The sequence below is a fragment of the Cetorhinus maximus genome, chromosome 12 (genome assembly GCF_964194155.1).
Source record: "Cetorhinus maximus chromosome 12, sCetMax3.hap1.1, whole genome shotgun sequence".
Taxonomy (NCBI): domain Eukaryota; kingdom Metazoa; phylum Chordata; class Chondrichthyes; order Lamniformes; family Cetorhinidae; genus Cetorhinus; species Cetorhinus maximus.
The window spans coordinates 124,090,736-124,097,471 of NC_135890.1; positions in this window are offsets into that span (position 1 = coordinate 124,090,736).

The following is a 6,736-nucleotide window of genomic DNA, read 5'->3' on the forward strand; positions in this document are numbered from 1 at the left end:
GATTTCTTTCTTGAATCAGTTTTTCATTGAATAGTTTTCACAGCCTTTACAGTCAAGTTTTCGTAAGGGTTGCAGCCCAGGATTCAGCAGTTGTAAGAAGCTGCTATCCCACTCCATCAATGTGCTTTCAAGGAGAATATAAGGGAATGCACATACCCGCAAGAGAGCCAAGAACATTGTTGGAGATTGAAGTCTTTGGTAACAGTGACTTGGAGGGTGTGGGTGGGGAAGTAGGAGTTGGATCGACACTGTAAACAGTACAGGAGGTTTACAGACATTGGGAATGTAATATAAATAATTCAACAAATGAATATAACAGTTTGAGATTATACTTGGGGGGGAGATGTAGAGTAATGGGTTAATGTTAATAGTTATGTTAATAAGACCATGATGTTGTTGATGATGTAAGCATGACATCAAAAGTCAAATGACCAAGAGGCTCCAAGAGAGCAGGATGCAGAATGATGTGTCCTAGAAATCATGTGCTTACCCTAAGGTCTTTGTAACTATTTCTTAAATAGTTTAAAGAAAAACTATACACTGACTGTCTCAAGTCACTTATAAAATAAGCAAAACCTCATCAAGGTATGGTAAGACATCAAGATGTGGTAACAGATTGAAGCGTGGTGGCAGTGAAACTTCTTCATAACGGGATGTGATGTTAAACTGCAGCCCTGGTTTTATGTTTGGATAGTTATAAAGGGCTGGATCTTCCCCCAAGTTTCAAGGCCCTGCCATCAGGACTTGACGTACATCCTATCGAAAAGATAGGCAGGTTGGCAGAGGGGGTGGGGTTGCTTTGTTAGTAAGAAATGTAATTAAATCGATAGCAAGAAATGACGTAGGGTCAGATGATGTAGAATCTGTGTGGGTAGAGTTGAGGAACTGCAAAGGTAAAAAAACCATAATGGGAGTTATGTACAGGCCTCCGAACAGTAGTCAGGATGTGGGGTACAAGATACACCAGGAGATAGAAAAGGCGTGTAAGAAAGGTAAGGTTACAGTGATCATGGGGGATTTCAATATGCAGGTAGACTGGGAAAATCAGGTTGGTAATGGATCCCAAGAAAAGGAATTTGTGGAATGTCTACGAGATGGCTTTTTGGAGCAGCTTGTGGTGGAGCCTACTAGGGAACAGGCAATGAGATGAGCCAGCAGGAAAGACAGTGAAACAGCAATGGCAGGAGTTTATGGGAGTAATTTGGGAGACACAGCAAAAATTCATCCCTAGGAAGAATGAAGCATACTAAAGGGAAGACAAGGCAACCATGGCTGACAAGGGAAGTCAGGGACAGCATAAAAGCTAAAGAGAAAGCATACAATGCGGCGAAGAGCAGTGGGAAACCAGGGGATTGGGAAGCCTACAAAGACCAACAGAGGACAACTAAAAAAGAAATAAGGAGAGAGAAGATTAAATATGAAGGTAAACTAGCCAGTAATATAAAAGAAAATTGCAAGAGTTTTTTTAGATATATAAAGGGTAAGAGAGAGGCAAAAGTGTGACATTGGGCCGCTGGAGAAGTAGTAGTGGGGAACAAAGAAATGGCGGAGGAACTGAATAGGTACTTTGTGTCAGTCTTCACAGTGGAAGACACGAGTAACATCCCCAAAGTTCTAGAGAGTCGGGGGGCAGAGGTGAGTGTGGTGGCCATTACCAGTGGTAATGGAAGGCGCTAGGAAAACTGAAAGGTCTGAAGGTGGATAAATCACCTGGACTAGATGGATTACACCCCAGAGTTCTGAAGGAGATAGCTGAAGAGATAGTGGAGGCGTTAGTGGTGATCTTTCAGGAATCACTGGAGTCAGGGAGGGTCCCAGAGGACTGGAAAATCGCTAATGTAACCCCCCTGTTTAAGAAGGGAATGAGGCAAAAGATGGGAAATTACAGGTTGATTAGCTTGACCTCGGTCATTGGTAAGATTTTAGAGTCCATTATTAAGGATGAGATTTCAGAATACTTGGAAGTGCATGGTAAAATAGGGCAAAGTCAGCATGGTTTCATCAAGGGGAGGTCATGCCTGACAAATCTGTTAGAATTCCTTGAAGAGGTAGCGAGTAGGTTAGACAAAGGAGAGCCAATGGATGTTATCTACTTGGACTTCCAGAAGGCCTTTGACAAGGTGCCGCACAGGAGGCTGCTCAGTAAGATAAGAGCCCATGGTGTTAGAGGCAAGGTACTAGCATGGATAGAAGATTGGCTGTCTGGCAGGAGGCAGAGAGTGGGGATAAGGGGGTCCTTCTCAGGATGGCGGCCAGTGACTAGTGGAGTTCCGCAGGGGTCAGTGTTGGGACCACAACTTTTCACTTTATACATTAATGATCTAGATGAAGGAACTGAGGGCATCCTGGCTAAGTTTGCAGATGATACAAAGATAGGTGGAGGGACAGGTAGTATTGAGGAGGCGGGGAGGCTACAGAAAGATTTGGACAGGTTAGGAGAATGGGTAAATAAGTGGCAGATGGAATACAATGTGGGGAAGTGTGAGGTCATGCACTTTGGTAGGAAGAATAGAGGCATAGACTATTTTCTAAATGGAGAGAGAATTCAGAAATCTGGAGTGCAAAGGGACTTGGGAGTCCTAGCCCAGGATTCTCTTAAGGTTAACTTGCAGGTTGAGTCGGTAGTTAGGAAGGCAAATGCAATGTTGGCATTTATTTTGAGCGGACTAGAATATAAAAGCAGGGATGTGCAGCTGAGGCTTTATAAGGCTCTGGTCAGACCACATTTAGAATATTGTGAGCAATTTTGGGCCCCGTATCTCAGGAAGGATGTTCTGGCCCTGGAGAGAGTCCAGAGGAGGTTCACGAGAACGATCCCAGGAATGAAAGGCTTAACATATGAGGAACATTTGAGGACTCTGGGTCTATACTCGGAGTTTAGAAGGATGAGGGGTGGATCTGATTGAAACGTACAGAATACTGAAAGACCTGGATAGAGTGGACGTGGGGAAGATGTTTCCATTAGTAGGAGAGACTAGGACCCGAGGGCACAACCTCAGAGTAAAGGGAAGACCTTTTAGAACAGAGATGAGGAGAAACTTCTTTAGCCAGAGAGTGGTGAATCTATGGAATTCATTGCCACAGGAGGCTGTGAAGGCCAGGTCATTGAGTGTATTTAGATAGATAGGTTCTTGATTGGTATGGGGATCAAAGGTTACGGGGAGAAGGCGGGAGAATAGGGTTGGGAAACTTATCAGCCATGATTGAATGGCGGAGCAGACTCGATGGGCCGAATGGCCTAATTTCTGCTCCTATGTCTTATGATCTAAACGGGGGTTCCGAGTCAACACTTGCTGGCAACAAGAACGGTGTCGCAATCTTCCTGGTGGCCTCATAATTGGCTGCCTTCACGCTCACTACCTTATTAAGAACAGTAGGAGGGTTCCCAGTGCTCCCAGGTCAGCAGCTTTTCTTCCTTGGCAACCCACCAGGACAGGTGGGTGCTGCTGAGGCAGGTCCATTCCGCAAGTGCCTTCGGGGGCACCTGTACATAAATTAAAAATTCAAAGGGGTGAAGCTGATGGCCCCTCTGAACGGAGGGTAAATGTCTCGGGTGGATCGTTGGGGCCGCAATAATACTTATTGCTGGTGCCCCGTCATTGGATCATGGAGCATCTGGCTCTGATAGCATCCCCCAGCCCTGCTGCAGTGGGGCTGCCTCCATGGAACTGGCAGCCTCTGCGTACGGCAAAATGTCGGCAAGTTTGCAAAATCGCCCCTAATTGGGATCTTAACTATGATAATTGGCTGCCCGTCTTTGTGGAGCAGGCAGCTGATCCACTTCTCAGATGATCCTGGGAAAGTTCTCCAGGCTTGCCTTGGGGAGCCATCCTGGCTGCCCTCCTTTCTCCGGTTTGCCTGCCATCAAGGGACGGGAAAATCCAACCCAAAACCCATGTAAAAAAGAGCAAGACAGATGATGGCTAAGTTCATCCTTCAATCAATGCCACTAACTGCACTGGCTATTTAATTTGTTTCTTGTTTTTGGGCGTTCATAGCACCTACAGACAATTCGGCCCAACTGGTCAATGCTGGTGTTTATATTTCACACAACTCTCCTCAAGCTCTGCTGTTGCATTTCCTTCTCCAATACATCAGTGTTTTATGTTTCAAGTAATCCATGTGGCCATGGGTTTCATATAATCATCATTATCTGTAAAGAAATTCTTACAGTCCTACACACAAATTAGCTGCTGTGTTTGCCAACAAGAGTAAAAACAGAATCAGCTTGCTTCCCTGATAGCTGAATGCTGTTGTGTGCCACTGAACTGATATCAACTAAAGCAACAATAGAAGTGAAGTAATTGGCCTTCCTGTCCTGGACTGTGGCAGGGGCTGGATCAGGATGCTTATGTTGCAGGTCGCACTCCAGGAACTTTTACCGGAAGGTCCAGGCATGTGGTTCTTGATTGGCTTAGCAACAGGACAAGCTGATACTCCTTCCATCAGTGCAAATATGAATGGCCACATGCATTAGGTAGTGGAGGATCTCTGAAACTTTACCACTGTGTGAATTGCCACCATAAGGTGAAATCGGAAAATTAATTGCCAAAATTTTAGGAAGTTAAAGTGGATCCATTATAGTTTAAAATTAATACTAAATTAAAATAAATAATAGCTGCTCTATTAAATTGCACTTTTTTGATCAGTTAGTAGATCTGCCCCAGCACAATCTACTATACAAGAATGCATATATGAATCAAAACTTAATAGCAAGAAATTCACTAGAACTGAGATAACCTTGCATACATCCATCTTAATGGTGGATCAGCCAAGTTAAGGCTGGGAAGTATTTCATCTAGATGCAGAACACAATACTTCCCACTCATTTTAATATGTTCTTGAAGCACTTTAGCACAAGATTGGTAACAAATTTGTGTATGCAATCTTTAGAGATGATTAAGCTTTAGCATTTCATACAAGCATACAATTCAGAACAGGAGTCGGCCACTTGGCCCTTCGAGCCTGCTTCCCCCATTCAGTGAGATCATGGCTGATCTGATTTTAACTTCAACTCCACATTCCCGCCTACTCCCGATAACCTCTCACCCCCTTGCTTATAAAGAATCTATCTACCTCTGCCTTAAAAAATATTCAAAGACTCTGCTTCCACTGCCTTTTGAGAAAGAGAGTTCCAAAGACTCAAAAACACTCTGAGAAAAAATTTCTTGTCATCTTGTTCCTAAATGAGCGACCCCTTATTTTTAAACAATGGCCCCTAATACTAGATTCTCCCACAAGAGGAAACATCCTTTCCACATTGACCCTGGCAAGACTCCTCAGGATCTTTTTATGTTTCAATCAAGTTGCCTTGCTCTTCTAAATTCCAGTGGATACAAGCCTACCCTGTTCAACCTTTCTTCACTAGACAACCCGACCAACCCAGCTATTAGTTTAGTAAATCTTCCCTGAACTGCTTCCAACGCATTTACATCCTTCCTTAAATAAGGAGACCAATACTGTACAAAGTACACCAGATGTGGTCTCATGTGCCCTGTATAAATGAAGCATAACTTCCCTACTTGTGTATTCAATTCCCCTCGCAATAAATAACATTCTATTAGCTTTTCTAATTACTTGCTGTACCTGCATTCTAGCCTTTTGCAATTCATGCATCTAGATCCCTCTGCATCCCAGAGCTCTGCAATCTCTCACCATTTAGATAATATGCTACTTTTTTATTTTTCTTGCCAAAATGGACAATTTCACACTTTCCTACATTATTACATTCATTTGCCAGGTCTTTGCCCACTCATTCAACCTATCTATATCCCCTTGTAGCCTTCTTGTGTCCCCTTCACATCTTACTTTCCTACCTATCGTTGTAGCATTAGCAAATTTAGCAACCATACCTTCGGTCCCTTCGTCCAAGTGAGTTATATAAATTGTAAAAAGTTGAGACCCCCACACTGATCCCTGGGCACACCACTCGTTACATCTCACCAACCAGAAAAAGACCCATTTACGCCTATCCTCTTTTCTGTTGGTTAGCCAATCTTCTATCCATGCCAATATTTTACCCCCTACTCCAAGCTGAAATAGAGCAACCAACCAAATAAGATTGGACTTTATTTTGTAGTTGTGTTATATGATGGAGGGTGATACTTTAAGGGCTACTAGGAATCAACATCTTGATGCCCTGTCATTTTGGGAATGAGGATGATTCATTTTGTTTTTTAAGGTAGTGCCTGGGCTGCTTCATTTCCCTTTTCATTTATCCTTATTACATTTCCAAATTACAACTGCTAGTGTTACTTGTGACCTTTTACACATTCATAGACCTGAACAAAACTATTGTGCTCTTGTATTGTTATGATCCTGTTAGAAACCATTAATGTTTTAGGAAGAAATCCAAACACTCAGTAATTAACTGATAGAGCTACGTGTTGGATTGATGTTGGTTATAAAATGTGTCTGTTAAAAAAGTCTTCATAGTCTTCTGTATGTTAACAGCAAGTCTTTATTAACTACTTGTAATTATATACAAATATGCAGGAAAGGGTACAGGCATGTTAATCTTAATTGTTTCTTGCAAGGTGGACAAAGGTGGTATTCGTCTCCTTGGCATTGCTTTTTCTTCTTTTTCCATGTGGCCCATCTGGTAGCCCTTTGAGGCTGAGGAAGAGCGTTCCTGTGGCGAGAATGTTGAGTGGTATGCTCACCTCTGCTTTTTGTTCTTGATGGTGATAGACTGCTACCCGATTGCAGCATCCCATGTAGTTGTGGTATGCTGGCT